Raw genomic sequence first — 17,392 nt, 5'->3', positions numbered from 1 at the left:
AATGTCAGAATTATAGAGAGGATGATTTATTTCAGCTTTTATTTCTTTCATCACATTCCCAGTGGGTCAGAAGTTTACATACACTCAATTAGTATTTAGTAGCATTGCCTTTAAATGGTTTAACTTGGATCAAACATTTTGGGAAGCTTTCCGCAAGCTTCCCACAATAAGTTGGGGGAATTTTGGCCCATTTCTCCTGACAGAGCTGGTGTAAGTGAGACAGGATTGTAAAGGCCTCCTAACTCGCACACGCTTTTTCAGTTCTGACGAAAAAAAATTATATCGGATTGAGGTCAGGGCTTTGTGATGGCCACTCCAATACCTTGACTTTGTTGTCCTTAAGTCATTTTGCCACAACTTTGGAAGTATGCTTGGGGTCATTGTCCATTTGGAAGACCCATTTGCGACCAAGCTTTAACTTCCTGACTGATGTCTTGAGATGTTGCTTCAATATATCCACATCATTTTCCTCCCTCATGATGCCATCTATTTTGTGAAGTGCACCAGTCCCTCCTGCAGCAAAGCACCCCCACAGCATGATGCTGCCACCCCCAAGCTTCACGGTTGGGATGGTGTTCTTTGGCTTGCAAACCTCCCCTTTTTTCCTCCAAACATAATGATGGTCATTATGGCCAAACAGTTATATTTCTGTTTCATCAGACCAGAGGACATTTCTCCAAAAATACAATCTTTGTCCCCATGTGCAGTTGCAAACCGTAGTCTGGCTTTTTTATGAGCAGTGGCTTCTTCCTTGCTGAGCGGCCTTTCAGGTTATGTCGATACAGGACTCGTTTTACTGTGGATATAGACACTTTTGTACCTGTTTCCTCCAGCATCTTCACAAGGTCCTTTGCTGTTGTTCTGGGATTGATTTGCACTTTTCGCACCAAAGTACGTTCATCTCTAGGAGACAGAATGTGTCTCCTTCCTGAGCGGTATGACGTCTGTGTGGTCCCATGGTGTTTATACTTGCGTACTATTGTTTGTACAGATTAATGTGGTACCTTCAGGCATTTGGAAATTTCTCCCAAGAATGAACCCGACTTGAGGTCTCCAACTTTTTTTCTGAGGCCTTGGCTGATTTCTTTTGATTTTCCCATGATGTCAATCAAAGAGGCACTGAGTTTGAAAGTAGGCCTCTAAATACATCCACAGGTACACCTCCAATTGACTCAAGTTAGGTCAATTAGCCTATCAGAAGCTTCTAAAGCCATGACATCATTTTCTGGAATTTTCCAAGCTGTTTAAAGGCACAGTGAACTTAGTGTATCTAAACTTCTGACCCACTGGAATAGTGATACAATGAATTATAAGTTAAATAATCTGTCTGTAAACAATTGTTGGAAAAATTACTTGTGTCATGCACGAAGTAGATGTCCTAACTGACTTGCCAAAACTATAGTTTGGTAACAAGAAGTTTGTGGAGTGGTTGAAAAACTAGTTTTAATGACTCCAACCTATGTGTTTGTAAACTTCTGACTTGAACTGTATATTCTGTCAAATGCTACATTTTATTATGACATTGTATATTATTGTAATGGCTAATAAGCAGCCATCTAATCAAAACCACTATCCTGTCTTCAAGTGTCAAAATGTGTGTCAACAGCTGGAGCTTGGTGTTTCTTTGGGGCAAGTTAATGGTTAATTGGAGTAATGTTTATGTTGGACAAATATACCCATATATTTTTACATGCACGTGCAGGCACAGCATTGCAAAGTGAGGGTATATTACTTGGAACCTTCAACGTTTACCAGTAAACTACCAGAATTTTGGTATCTTTCAAAGATTTTATTTAATCCATCACAGGACATCTAGTGGCCCTTTTTGGGTACTTCAGATTGTTACAGGTGTAATTATCTCGGGCCCTCTCTCTGGTCTTATCACATGTAAAATAATGAAATAATATTATTTTTAAATAAACAATTGAATGACAAAGCTGTAAAATATTATCCTAAATATAAGCCATCAACTTAGTAAATACCATTGCTGTTTAATATGAGGGCTTCAGCATTAAATATCCTTGATATTTTTTTACAAACTTGTATTTATTTTGTTCTGTCAATATCTAGTTGTTGTCAATGTTTTGGCGTCCAACTGGTGGCAGTTGCGAAAAAGTCAATAGTTGGATGAGTTGCAGAGGCAATTTAAAATAATGCAATTGTTTTTAATTAATTAGGCTATTATCTCTTGAAATTCATGGACAATATGGACACAGATATAAAACATGAATACTCCATATGAATACATTTTATAAAAGTTATTAGTATAAATGACCAACGTGACGATAGATTGCCATGCATTTTCTATTCATTACCAATATTACTGAAGATTCTGGTAAACATTGGTATATTACCCGTAGCTCTGCAACCCTATGCAGGCATGCAGAGCCACAGTTTTCTTGATATGAATCACAATTGTGTTGATCTTCACTGTTAAATATCATTACGTTTGGCAACAGCGGTAACTGAGCCCTCTATGACGTGCAAAGGAACCCTCGCTTGGCACTTGGCCAACACATGACACTATATGTCATGATACTATATGTGCAATAGGCCTATCAGGCGATTGTATAAAATCACAAACACTATGCTACTCATGTAAGTGATGCAAATTTTAGGCTTTACCATCTGTAAATTATGGGTTTCACATCAGTTTTTTTGTTATTTACCATAAACGTTATATTACACTGTTTTTAATTAATTATTCACGATTAAATATTAAACTGGGTCACGTTGGTCTTATAACCCGAGCTGGCTTAGCCATGTCATGTAAAATAGAACGTCACATTATCAACCACTGATATAATCATGATGGCAAGGCCACAGGGTCAGCATTTAAAATCTTGAAGTCATCTTATCCTGCTTTTCGATTAACCCCAGGAAGAGTAGACAAGAAAACCTGGTTAGGGAGCTTTGTTCACTAACTGACTGTTACTCAATGGGATGAGGTAGTGCCTCCAAAACAAGCAGACTCTTGCTCAGGGTTCTTCAGTCCCTATGTACAGTATTGTACAGTGAAAATAAGAGCTTTGTCACCCTTTATGGGCAGAATATGATGACTGTGGACATTTTTTCATTTTTAGAATGTGTGTGTTTGTGTGTCTGTGTGCATGTGTATGGTGTGTGTGTGTGTGTGTTTCTAATTAACCCCTGCCATCAACGTATTGCTTGATATTGAAAGCGGACTCCAAATATGAGAAATGCATCTGTCGCTCAGTGAGAAGCAAGTTTTTTTTGCTGATGCTGATGTCGATTATTCTCTCTTTTAGGACTCTCATCACCAAAGAATTATGAATCCTAAAATTAAGATTACATGGAAAATCATCACAGAATATAAACATTACTTTTCTGCAGTTTGTCAGGGTCAAGTGCACCTTGATAGGGGTCAGTTCCCGGTTATGCCCCCTACTCTAAATTCAGACACAACGCTTTCCTTGTTTTCATTATCCAAATTCCCTAGCCACCAGGTCATCTTTCTAACTGCAGTATTGTACTGTACGTTTCAAACACATTCAGAACCTTTCCCAGAAGTGATCTACCACTGCTGCCCAAAAATAACCCACAAACACAAGAAGTCAACCTGTTTTCAGTAGCCTGCTTTGTCTTCTAGAGTAAAGCGCTAATTGTGCGCAAGGCAGTGGTTTTGCAATGGTAGGTACACATTACATAGTAGTAGGAATGAAATGTACTAGTAGGAATGAAATGCGACATAGTCCCCTGCACCGAACGTCTCGTTAACATCCATGGAGCAGCTGTACTATCAGAGGACCATGCAGGGCACAAAATGTGCAAGCCAGAGTGTTCTTCTCCGGTGCCTGCTCTAAATCATTCATGTGAAGGTGGGCGCTGCAACTGGACAAGAGATCAACAGAAAACAGAGAAGGCATCTGGAGGGTTGCAGCACCGCAACACTGCAGTAGTCCACCAACTGCATTATGTTACATTATATTCATTGTACCTTGCTTTGAGAGAGGATGCTGTGTGACTTATCTCATGCATTATTTAATCTCAGTGCCTTAATGCACATTGCTTGAGCCAGCGGTGTGATTTAGATATGAACCTTTTGAATACTGTATTTGTCAACTATTGGCCCAACAAAGGCCTTTGTATAGTTCCATATTTCCCTGCAACATTTTGTCAAAGTATTCCCCCTGTGAAGCACCTACTTGAACACTACTTCCTCTGTAGTGATTATTCACTGGTGATTTCCTACAATAGATTACAGATACATTTCAAACATGCCCACTGTAAATCCAACAACATGTTCTCTAATGGTTGGCCATTTTTGTGTGGAAAGGAAGAGAGGGGAAGTATTGTTTTACATGGCTACACAGAACTTACACATAACAGTCATGTTAAATCAATGACTCCTCCAATGAAATGGAGGAAGAACACCTCTTCAAAGTATTTCCAACAGAGACACTGAGTGACTTCCTGACCCCATATGAAAGGATGCGTGACCAAAGCTCTCCATCACAGGAGGTGGGGATTAAGGGTTCTGAAAAGTTTTTTTTGATTACATGACAGGAAATTACAGCTACATGGGTGAGGGACCGCTCAAAACACGGCAGATACGGAGGGAGGGTGATGCACAGCAGTGTAACCTGGGTCATGTTCATTAGTGGAAAATGTTATCCGCGATTCATATTGAACAAGTCCAGGAAGTCCCTCTTTCAGTCAGTTTTCTTCATTAGGCAGTTTGGTGCCTAATGAACACAACCCTTGCCCTTCCCAACCATTCGGAAGACATAGGCCAGGATTCAGTCTAAGAGAGCAATCCAGTTGTTCCTTTTAAATAACCTTTTAAAGGACTTTTTAACGTCAATTATAGTGCAGCTCCATGCATTGAATCTCGGCCATATTCTTTGTTTACAGCACTGGAGATTCCCCTGACATTCCAGTAAAATAGGTTGATTAATTGGCTATTAAGCGAATAGCATGCATGGCAAAGAAAAACTGTGCTATCGCAAACATTGATGGATTGATTGCTGATGAGAACTGCAGCCAGTACAGGTACATTCTGCCACTCATATGGTTGTCTGGCAGTTTCTTAACCATGCAGGTAAAAAGCATGCTTACATTGGGCCACCAATAACGTCAGGTTGTTCATCCCTCTAAGAGGGGCGGGCAATTCCCCTCCTCTTGAGGGCCTGATAGGTGTCACAGTTTTGCCCCAACCCCAGCTAACACACCTGATTTCAACAATCACCTGATCATGATCTTCAGTTTAGTATGCAATTTGATTAATCAGCTGTGTTTGCCAGGGATGGAGAAAAAGTGTGACACCAAATCAGGCCCTCTAGGACTGGAGTTGCCCACCCCTGCTCTAAGGGACAGGAAGTCTAAAGTAATGGGGTTAAAGATACCTGCTTTGTTATCCCTTCATAGGCATTTTCTCACATCTAATTGATGGACAGATTTTCTTGGCAGCGGCCCTGTCTCTATAGATCAAAGTGGGGTTTTGTCATCACTCAAAAACACTTGTTTGAAAAAACATTGCCCCGGCTGACACGGAAATATGTCAACACCACAATTAGATGTGCTGTTTGGCCTAATCTGACATTAACCTCTCGTCGACATACAGTAGGGTAGAAAGGGACAAACAATCACACATAGGGAGATCTGATGGAGTATGTAGGTTTCAACTGGCCCCGCGTCCAGTCTTTGCCAAAAAAAAACCCACTTCATTACGGTTGCCCAAATTCATTCTATAATCCGGCCCCCTCTAAATTTGGTGTGTCAACATGGGGGCCCACATTAAATACTGACTCTAAATAGATTACGAGGTTTAACTCCTGATTAAAAACCCATACTACAAAATACGGATAAGGCAGCAAACACTTTGGTAAGACTGCCATATGTTAGAGAGAGGAACAAGTGGTGTTCCAGACAGTAGATACAGTGGACAAGCAGACAGACACACCATGTGAGAACATAAAACAGTAAAGAAACTTTAACTGAAGAGAAGATATAACTCACATTGACACAATAGTCCAACTGTCTTGTCGATTGTTCGTGAAAGCATTTTTTTTTTAAACCTTTATTTAACCAGGAAGGGCTCATTGAGATTTAATATCTCTTTTTCAAGAGCGTCCTGGCCAAGATAGGCAGCACCAAGTCATTACAAAAATTACAGACAAACAACATGAAAAACTACAAGTAATCTAGTAAAAACCATAGAATTCACAAGAGTATAACAAAATCAAAAACAGCTAATTAAAAACATTGACAGGTCAGGGAATCAGTCTCAAGTTCATTCATCAGTGATTTAAAAATACCAATCGGGACAAGTTCTTCCAGTTTAAAAGTATTTTGTAAGGCGTTGCAAGACGATCGCGCAGAATACATAAAAGCCCTTTTACCAAATTCAGTTTGTACATTTGGAACAGTTAGCAGGAAAAGTCCAGCGAACGAAGAGAGTACCCACCACATTTCTGAACAATAAAAATGCTCAAATAAAAAGGCAGTAAACCCAAAATGGCTTTGTAAATAAAAGTATACCAGTGCCTGAGCCTACAAGTGACTAGAGGAGGCCAGCCAACCCTGGTATACAAAGTGCAGTGGTGCGTAAGGGTTTTGCAGTTTAAAATAAATCTCAAAGTGCCATGGTAAAGGGTGTCAATTGATCTCAAACACTGAGCGGAAGCATTCATATATAAAATATCCCCATAGTCTAGTAAAGGCATAAATGTAGCTGAAACTAGCCTCCTTCTGGCTCCAATAGAAAAACAGACCTTATTCCTAAAATAAAATCCCAATTTCAGCTTCAATTTTTTTGTAAGTTGTTGAATATGCAATTTAAAAGAGAGGCTGTCATCAATTAAAATTCCAAGATATTTATATGAGGTTACAACCTCAATCTCCTTGCCCTGACAGGTAGTAATAGGTGAAAGGTTCAGAGGTCTATTTCTTGCTTTAGAAAACACCATTAGTTTCAATTGACACAAGGTATGTTGAACAGTATAAAAAGCAATTTGCAAGTTCTGGAAAGCTTTTGTAAGAGATGAGGCACAACAGTAAATAACAGTGTCATCAGCATAAAAATGAAGTTGCGCATTTTGGACATTTTTGTCTAAATCATTTATATAAATAGTGAATGGGAGAGGACCAAGTACAGAGCCTTGGGGCACACCATTCAGGACAGACAATTTAACAGACATAAGCCCATCAAATTGAGTGCACTGAGTTCTATCAGACAGATAGTTAGCAAACTATGCAACTGCATGCACTGAAAGACCTACACTCGGCAATCTCTGCCTTAGTATAGCATAATCAACTGTATCAAAAGCCTTAGAGAGATCAATAAAAAGTGAGACACAGTGCTGTTTTTTGTCAAGGGCTTCAGTGATATCATTTAAAACCTTCATGGCTGCTGTAATTGTGCTATGCTTCTTCCTGAAGCCCAATTGGTACATTGATAAAATAGAGTTAGTAAATAAAAACTCTATTAGCTGTTCACTCACAAGGGTTTCAATTATTTTCACCAGGGGTGACAGCTTTGAAATTGGCCTATAATTATTTAAAAAGAGTTGGATCTCCCCCTTTTAAAAGTGGTAGGACAAATGCTGATTTCCAGATTTTCGGAATTTCATTACATTCCAGGGTTAGATTGAACAGACATGTAAGTGGTTCAGCTATGAAATCAGCTGCCAGATTTAAAAATCAGGGATTCAAAAGATCAGGACCTGCAGGCTTTCTCTGATCTAAGGATTTCAGGGCTTTATGTACCACCTGCACTGAGAATGGCAAAAAGCTAAACGTTTGACCAGCTCTCATTGGTTCATCCACACAGGGTTGTGCAGACAGAGGACACTGAATCAAACAGCCTACCAGATGATACAAAGTGCTCATTGAAACAATTCAGCATTTCAGTTTTGTCATATACAGCAACAGAGACCTTCAAAACACATGACGGTAATTCATTAACATTACCAGACATAGACTTAATAGCTTTCCAAAACTTACTAGGGTCATTCAGGTTATCAGTGGTAACAGACATAAAATATTCAGACTTGGCCTTCCTGAGAAGAAAAGAACACTTGTTTCGTAACTGCCTAAAAATAAGCTAATCAGCATCAGAACATGACTTCCTTGCTTTAGCCCAGGCTAGATTACGGTCGTGAATAATACAAGACAGCTCACAAACCACGGATTATCCCGCCTTTTAACCCTGAACCTGCGGAATGGGGCATGTTTGTTTACTATTTGGGAAAAACCATCATGAAAGAATTTCCAGGCAGTTTCCACATCAGGGATAAACTCAATCTTACTCCAGTCAAAATAAAACAAATCATGAAAGAAAGCCTGCTCATTAAAACACTTCAAATTTGTCTTACGAATAAAACGTGGGTTTGTCTTAGGAACCTTAGTATTTCTAACAGCAACAACAGCACAATGGTCACTTAAATCATTACAGTCTGCTGTTCCCACATGCTTCAAGAGGGCCACCATTGTCCCTGTTCCCAAGAAAGCTAAGGTAACTGAGCTAAACGACTACCGCCCCGTAGCACTCACTTCCGTCATCATGAAGTGCTTTGAGAGACTAGTCAAGGACCATATCACCTCCACCCTACCTGACACCCTAGACCCACTCCAATTTGCTTACCGCCCAAATCGGTCCACAGACAATGCAATCTCAACCACACTACACACTGCCCTAACCCATCTGGATAAGAGGAATACCTATGTGAGAATGCTGTTCATCGACTACAGCTCAGCATTTAACACCATAGTACCCTCCAAACTCGTCATCAAGCTCGAGACCCTTGGTCTCGACCCCGCCCTGTGCAACTGGGTACTGGATTTCAAATCAAATCCAATTTTATTTGTCACATACACATGGTTAGCAGATGTTAATGCGAGTGTAGCGAAATGCTTGTGCTTCTAGTTCCGACAATGCAGTAATAACCAACAAGTAATCTAACTAACAATTCCAAAACTACTGTCTTATACACAGTGTAAGGGGATAAAGAATATGTACATAAGGATATATGAATGAGTGATGGTACAGAGCAGCATAGGCAAGATACAGTAGATGGTATCGAGTACAGTATATACATATGAGATGAGTATGTAAACAAAGTGGCAGAGTTAAAGTGGCTAGTGATACATGTATTACATAAGGATGCAGTCGATGATATAGAGTACAGTATATACGTATGCATGTGAGATGAATAATGTAGGGTAAGTAACATTATATAAGGTAGCATTGTTTAAAGTGGCTAGTGATATATTTACATCATTTCCCATCAATTCCCATTATTAAAGTGGCTGGAGTTGAGTCAGTGTCAGTGTCAGTGTGTTGGCAGCAGCCACTCAATGTTAGTGGTGGCTGTTTAACAGTCTGATGGCCTTGAGATAGAAGCTGTTTTTCAGTCTCTCGGTCCCAGCTTTGATGCACCTGTACTGACCTCGCCTTCTGGATGATAGCGGGGTGAACAGGCAGTGGCTCGGGTGGTTGATGTCCTTGATGATCTTTATGGCCTTCCTGTAACATCGGGTGGTGTAGGTGTCCTGGAGGGCAGGTAGTTTGCCCCCGGTGATGCGTTGTGCAGACCTCACTACCCTCTGGAGAGCCTTACGGTTGTGGGCGGAGCAGTTGCAGTACCAGGCGGTGATACAGCCTGCCAGGATGCTCTCGATTGTGCATCTGTAGAAGTTTGTGAGTGCTTTTGGTGACAAGCCAAATTTCTTCAGCCTCCTGAGGTTGAAGAGGCGCTGCTGCGCCTTCTTCACGATGCTGTCTGTGTGAGTGGACCAATTCAGTTTGTCTGTGATGTGTATGCCGAGGAACTTAAAACTTGCTACCCTCTCCACTACTGTTCCATCGATGTGGATAGGGGGTGTTCCCTCTGCTGTTTCCTGAAGTCCACAATCATCTCCTTAGTTTTGTTGACGTTGAGTGTGAGGTTATTTTCCTGACACCACACTCCGAGGGCCCTCACCTCCTCCCTGTAGGCCGTCTCATCGTTGTTGGTAATCAAGCCTACCACTGTTGTGTCGTCCGCAAACTTGATGATTGAGTTGGAGGCGTGCGTGGCCACGCAGTCGTGGGTGAACAGGGAGTACAGGAGAGGGCTCAGAACGCACCCTTGTGGGGCCCCAGTGTTGAGGATCAGCGGGGTGGAGATGTTGTTGCCTACCCTCACCACCTGGGGGCGGCCCGTCAGGAAGTCCAGTACCCAGTTGCACAGGGCGGGGTCGAGACCCAGGGTCTCGAGCTTGATGACGAGCTTGGAGGGTACCATGGTGTTGAATGCCGAGCTGTAGTCGATGTACAGCATTCTCACATAGGTATTCCTCTTGTCCAGATGGGTTAGGGCAGTGTGCAGTGTGGTTGAGATTGCATCGTCTGTGGACCTATTTGGGCGGTAAGCAAATTGGAGTGGGTCTAGGGTGTCAGGTAGGGTGGAGGTGATATGGTCCTTGACTAGTCTCTCAAAGCACTTCATGATGACGGAAGTGAGTGCTACGGGGCGGTAGTCGTTTAGCTCAGTTACCTTAGCTTTCTTGGGAACAGGAACAATGGTGGCCCTCTTGAAGCATGTGGGAACAGCAGACTGGTATAGGGATTGATTGAATATGTCCGTAAACACACCGGCCAGCTGGTCTGCGCATGCTCTGAGGGCGCGGCTGGGGATGCCGTCTGGGCCTGCAGCCTTGCGAGGGTTAACACGTTTAAATGTCTTACTCACCTCGGCTGCAGTGAAGGAGAGTCCGCATGTTTTCGTTGCAGGCCGTGTCATTTCCTGACGGGCCGCCCCCAGGTGGTGAGGGTAGGTAACAACATCTCCACCCCGTTGATCCTCAACACTGGGGCCCCACAAGGGTGCGTTCTGAGCCCTCTCCTGTACTCCCTGTTCACCCACGACTGCGTGGCCATGCATGCATCCAACTCAATCATCAAGTTTATAGACGACACTACAGTGGTAGGCTTGATTACCAACAACGACGAAACGGCCTACAGGGAGGAGGTGAGGGCCCTCGGAGTGTGTTGTCAGGAAAATAACCTCACACTCAACGTCAACAAAACAATGGAGATGATTGTGGACTTCAGGAAACAGCAGAGGGAGCACCCCCCTATCCACATCAATGGGACAGTAGTGGAGAGGGTAGTAAGTTTTAAGTTCCTCGGCGTACCCATCGCGGACAAACTGAATTGGTCCACCCACACAGACAGCGTCGTGAAGAAGGCGCAGCAGCGCCTCTTCCACCTCAGGAGGCTGAAGAAATTTGGCTTGTCACCAAAAGCACTCACAAACTTCTACAGATGCACAATCGAGAGCATCCTGTCGGGCTGTATCACCGCCTGGTATGGCAACTGCTCCGCCCACAACCGTAAGGCTCTCCAGCGGGTAGTGAGGTCTGCACAACGCATCACCGGGGGCAAACTACCTGCCCTCCAGGACACCTACACCACCCGATCTCACAGGAAGGCCATAAAGATCATCAAGGACAACAACCACCCGAGCCACTGCCTGTTCACCCCTTTATCATCCAGAAGACGAGGTCAGTACAGGTGTATTAAAGCAGGGACCGAGAGACTGAAAAACAGCTTCTATCTCAAGGCCATCAGACTGTTAAACAGCCACCACTATCATTGAGTGGCTGCTGCCAACACACTGACTCAACTCCAGCCACTTTAATAATGGGAATTGATGGAAATTGATGTAAAATATATCACTAGCCACTTTAAACAATGCTACTTAATATAATGTTTACATACCCTACATTACTCATCTCATATGTATATGTATATACTGTACTCTATATCATCTACTGCATCTTTATGTATTCCATGTATCACTAGCCACTTTAAACTATGCCACTTTTGTTTACATACCCTGCATTACTCATCTCATATGTATATACTGTACTCGATACCATATACTGCATCTTGCCTATGCCGTTCTGTACCATCACTCATTCATATATCTTTATGTACATATTCTTTATCCCTTTACACTTGTGTGTATAAGGTAGTAGTTTTGGAATTGTTAGGTTAGATTACTCGTTGGGTATTACTGCATTGTCGGGAACTAGAAGCACAAGCATTTCGCTACACTTGCATTAACATCTGCTAACCATGTGTATGTGACAAATACATTTGATTTGATTTGATTTTTTGATTTTGAAAAAACACCAACCGCAGAATAATTATGTGGAACATTTGTCAATATCAAATCAATCAGGGTAGATTTATCTGGGCATTTAAGATTTGGGAAAGTGGGTGAGTTAATCAACTGGGCAAGATTTATAGAATTACAAAACATTTTTAAATCATCAGACACCGGCTTTAACCAACACCAGTTGAGAACACCAATCAAGATCATTTCACTGTAAAGAAGTTTAGACATAAGGTGCATCAAAGAAGAAAATGCATCACCAAGAGCAGAGGGGGGTCTATAACAGCCAATCACAGTTATAGAGAGACCCTTTGAAACCTCATACTGTAACCTGTTAACCTCTGGATTGCTGGCATCCAAATCAAATCCTAACTGCTTACCCCTAGGCACTCCTGCAGGTCTAAAATCATTGAATAAATGTATGGACTGTGCTGAAAATTCCACCCAGGGCAAAGTGAAGCAATTACCATATTGCCTCAAACCCATGCTGGGTTTGCTTTCAGATTTACAGGATGCTTTCAGATTTACAGGAGTGCCTAGAGACCAATGACATTTAAAAAATAATAATGCTTAAACACTGACAGTGATTATTGACACACTCTCTCTGAAACCATTAACACTTGTAGCCAATGCATTTACTAAGTGTGCCAAACAATGCACGTTCTCTGCTTTACACTCAGTTTGTAATTTTATAACACACTTTTTGCAAAACTGTAAACGCAACTCACTGCTTTACACTCAGTTTGCAAATTAATAACACACTTCTAGCAAAACTGTAAACATTGGTCTCTGCATTGCTACACTATTTCGCCAAATGCCTTTCCACATTGACACATGTGAAAACACTTAGATAAGGAGTTCACTTACAAATCAGAGCTTGAGCGCTATAAAAACTACTTCTCAGACAGAGTTCAGTGTGTCAAGTCGGAGGGCCTGTTGTCCGGACCTCTGGCAGTCTCTATAGGGGTGCCACAGGGTTCTATCCTCGGGCCGACTCTTTTCTCTGTATACATCAATGATGTCGCTCTTGCTGCTGGTGATTTTCTGATCCACCTCTACGCAGACGACACCATTCTGTATACTTCTGGCCCTTCTTTGGACATTGTGTTAACTAACCTTCAGACGAGTTTCAATGCCATACAACTCTCCTTCCGTGGCCTCCAACTGCTCTTAAATGCAAAACTAAATGCATGCTCTTCAATCGATCACTGACCACACCTGCCCACCCGTCGAACATCACTACTCTGGACGTTTCTGACTTAGAATATGTGCACAACTACAAATACCTAGGTGTCTGGCTAGACTGTAAACTCTCCTTCCAGACTCACATTAAGCATCTCCAATACAAAATTAAATCTAACATCGGCTTCCTATTTTGCAAAAAAGCATCCTTCACTCATGCTGCCAAACATACCCTCGTAAAACTGACTATCCTACCGATCCTTGACTTTGGCGATGTCATTTACAAAATAGCCTCCAACCCGCTACTCAGCAAATTGGATGCAGTCTATCACAGTGCCATCCGTTTTCTCACCAAAGCCCCATATACTACCCACCACTGCGACCTGTATGCTCTCGTTGCCAGGCCCTCGCTTCATATTCGTCGCCAAACACACTGGGTCCAGGTCATCTATAAGTCTTTGCTAGGTTAAGCTCTGCCTTATCTCAGCTCACTGGTCACCATAGCAGCACCCACCCGCAGCACGCGCTCCAGCAGGTATATTTCACTGGTCACCCCCAAAGCCAATTCCTCTTTCGGCCACCTTTCCTTCCAGTTCTCTGCTGCCAATGACTGGAACAAACTGCACTTTTTTTTTAAATCACTGAAGGTGGAGACTCATCTCCCTCTCTAGCTTTAAGCATCAGCTGTCAGAGCAGCTCACAGATCACTGCACCTGTACATAGCCCATCTGTAAATAGCCCATCCAACTACCTCATCCCCATACTGTTATTCATTTTGCTCCTTTGCACCCCAGTATCTTTACTTGCACACTCATCTTCAGCACATCTATCACTCCAGTGTTTAATTGATATATTGTAATTATTTTGCCACTATGGCCTATTCATTGCCTTACCACCCTTATCCTTCCTCATTTGCACACACTGTATATAGACTTTTTATATTGTATTATTGACTGTATGTTTGTTTATTCCATGTGTAACTCTGTGTTGTTGTTTGCGTTGCACTGCTTTGCTTTATCTTGGCCAGGTCGCAGTTGTAAATGAGAACTTGTTCTCAACTGGCCTACCTGGTTAAATAAAAGGTGAAATTAAATTTAAAAAATAATACGCCACAGGTAAACATTTGGTTTGGACAACTATGGAGGCCAATATTGGCCAGAGAGTAAGAGGGGTGAGAACTAGAGGAGGAAGAGGATGACGAGGTGGACGAGATGGTGAAGAAGTAAGAGGAGGAAGAGATGAAGTAGGACAGCGTTATCAAGGCACAAGGCGAGACCCAAATGTAGACACAGGAGAGGCAAATGGTTGGAGTCTTACAATGTTTATTAATCCAAAATGGGTAGGCAAGAGAATGGTTGTGGACAGGCAAAAGGTCAAAACCAGATCAGAGTCCAGGCGGGTACAAAGTCCAGAAACAGGAAAGGGTGTCACGCCTTGGTCTTAGTATTTTGTGTTTTCTTTAATTATTTGTTCAGGCCAGGGTGTGACATGGGTTTATTGTGTTGTCGTAGTGGGGTTTTTGTAGGCATTGGGATTGTGGCTGATTAGGGGTGTGTCTAGCATAGACTTGGCTGCCTGAGGCGGTTCTCAATCAGAGTCAGGTGATTCTCGTTGTCTCTGATTGGGAACCATATTTAGGTAGCCTGGGTTTTACTGTGTATTTTGTGGGTGATTGTTCCTGTCTCTGTGTAGTGTTCACCAGATAGGCTGTAATTAGGTTCACGTTTCGTTTGTTGTTTTTGTATTTATTTAGTACTTTCATGTATTTTTTCATTAAAGAACATGAGTAACCACCACGCTGCATTTTGGTCCGACTCTCCTTCAACAGACGAACGCCGTTACAGAATCACCCACCACACCTGGACCGAGCGGCGTGGTAACAGGCAGCGACAGCAGGAGCAGCGAAAGGAGGAATGGACATGGGAGGACGTTATGGACAGCAGGAGTATGGAGTATACGACTTGGGAGGAAATAGACAGGTGGGCGGTCGACCCAGAGAGAGTGCCGGAGCCCGCCTGGGATTCGCTGGAGCAGTGCGAAGAGGGCTATAGGAGAATGGAGTCGAAGAGAAAGACACGGCGGCGCAGAAAGAAACCCGAAAGTCAGCCCCAAAAATGTATTGGGGGGGGGGGGGGCTCAGGGAGAGAGTGGCAGAGTCAGGAGTCAGACCTGAGCCAACTCTCCCTGTTAATCGTGAGGAGCAGCGATCAAAGGACTTCTGGACTTGGGAAGAGATATTGGACGGAAAAGGACCCTGGGCACAGCCTGGTGAATATTGACGCCCCAAAGAAGAACTGGAGGCTGCGAGAGCGGAGAGGCGCTGGTATGAAGAGGCAGCACGGCGACGCGGATGGAAGCCTGAGAGTCACCCCCAAATGTATTGGGGGGGGGCTCACAGGGAGTATGGCGATGCCAGGTAGGAGACCTGCGCAAACTCCCTGTGCTTACCGGGGGGCTAAAGAGACAGGGCAGGCACCGTATTATGCTAGTGAGCGCACGGTGTCTCCAGTGCGGGTGCATAGCCCGGTACGGTACATACCAGCTCTTCGTATTAGCCGGGCTAGAGTGGGCATCGAGCCAAGTAAGGTTGGGCAGGCTCGGTGCTCAAGAGCTCCAGTGCGCCTGCACGGTCCGGTCTATCTAGAGCCACCTCCACACACCAGTCCTCCGGTAGCAGCTCCCCGCACCAGGCTTCCTGTGTGTGTCCTTGATCCAGTACCACCAGTTCTAGCACCACGCACCAGGCCTTCAGTGCGCCTCGCCTGTTCAGCACAGCCAGAGCCTTCCTTCCCTCTAGCGCTGCCGGAGCCTCCCGCCTGTTCAGCACAGCCAGAGCCATCCTTCTCTCTAGCGCTGTCGGAGCCTCCCGCCTGTTCAGCGCAGCCAGCGTTTTCCTCCTCTCCTGCGCTGTCGGAGTCTCCCGCCTGTTCAGCGCTTCCAGAGCCTTCCTCCTCTACAGCGCTGCCGGAGCCTCCTGCCTGTTCAACTCAGCCTGAGCTGCCAGGTTGCATGGAGCAGCCAGAGCTGCCAGTCTGCATAGAGCTGCCAGTCTGCATAGAGCAGCCAGAGCTGCCAGTCTGCATGGAGCTACCAGTCTGCATGGAGCTTCCAGTCTGCATAGAGCAGCCAGAGCTGTCAGCCTGCATGGAGCAGCCAGAGCTGTCAATCTGCATGGAGCAGCCAGAGCTGTCAATTTGCATGGAGCAGCCAGAGTTGTCAGCCTGCATGGAGCAGCCTGAGCTGCCAGGTTGCATGGAGCAGCCAGAGCTGTCAGTCTGCACAAAGCTACCAGTCTGCATGGAGAAGCCAGAGCTGTTAATCTACATGGAGCAGCCAGAGCTGTCAGTCTGCATGGAGCAGCCAGAGCAGCTAGATCCGCCAGTCAGCCATGATCTTCCAGATCTGCCAGTCAACCAGACTCTTCCAGATCTGCCAGTCAACCAGACTCTTCCAGATCCGCCAGCCAGCCAGGATCTGCCGGAGCCAACTACCTGCCTGAGCTTCATCTCAGTACTGGGCTTCCTCTCAGTACTGGGCTTCCCCTCAGTACTGGGCTTCCCCTCAGTCCCGGGCTTCCCCTCAGTCCCGGGCTTCCCCTCAGTCCCGGGCTGCCCCTCAGTCCCGGGCTGCCCCTCAGTCACGAGCTGCCCCTCAGTCCCGAGCTGCCCCTCAGTCCAGTGGGGTTCTGGGTGAGGACTACGAGGTCATGGTCGGCGGCGAGGGTGGACTATCCCAGGACGCAAGGGGGAGGAACTAAGACATTTATGGAGTGGGGTCCACGTCCCGAGCCGGAGCCGCCACCATGGACAGACGCCCACCCGGACCCTCCCTATGGTTTTGAGGTGCGTCCGGGAGTCAGCACCTTGGAGGGGGGTTCTGGTGTCTTAGTATTTTGTGTTTTCTTTAATTATTTGTTCAGGCCAGGGTGTGACATGGGTTTATTGTGTTGTCGTAGTGGGGTTTTTGTAGGCATTGGGATTGTGGCTGATTAGGGGTGTGTCTAGCATAGGCTTGGCTGCCTGAGGCGGTTCTCAATCAGTCAGGTGATTCTCGTTGTCTCTGATTGGGAACCATATTTAGGTAAC

Source organism: Oncorhynchus tshawytscha, linkage group LG13, assembly GCF_018296145.1.
Source record: "Oncorhynchus tshawytscha isolate Ot180627B linkage group LG13, Otsh_v2.0, whole genome shotgun sequence".
Taxonomy (NCBI): Eukaryota; Metazoa; Chordata; class Actinopteri; order Salmoniformes; family Salmonidae; genus Oncorhynchus; species Oncorhynchus tshawytscha.
Note: the sequence above shows the minus strand (reverse complement) of the source record.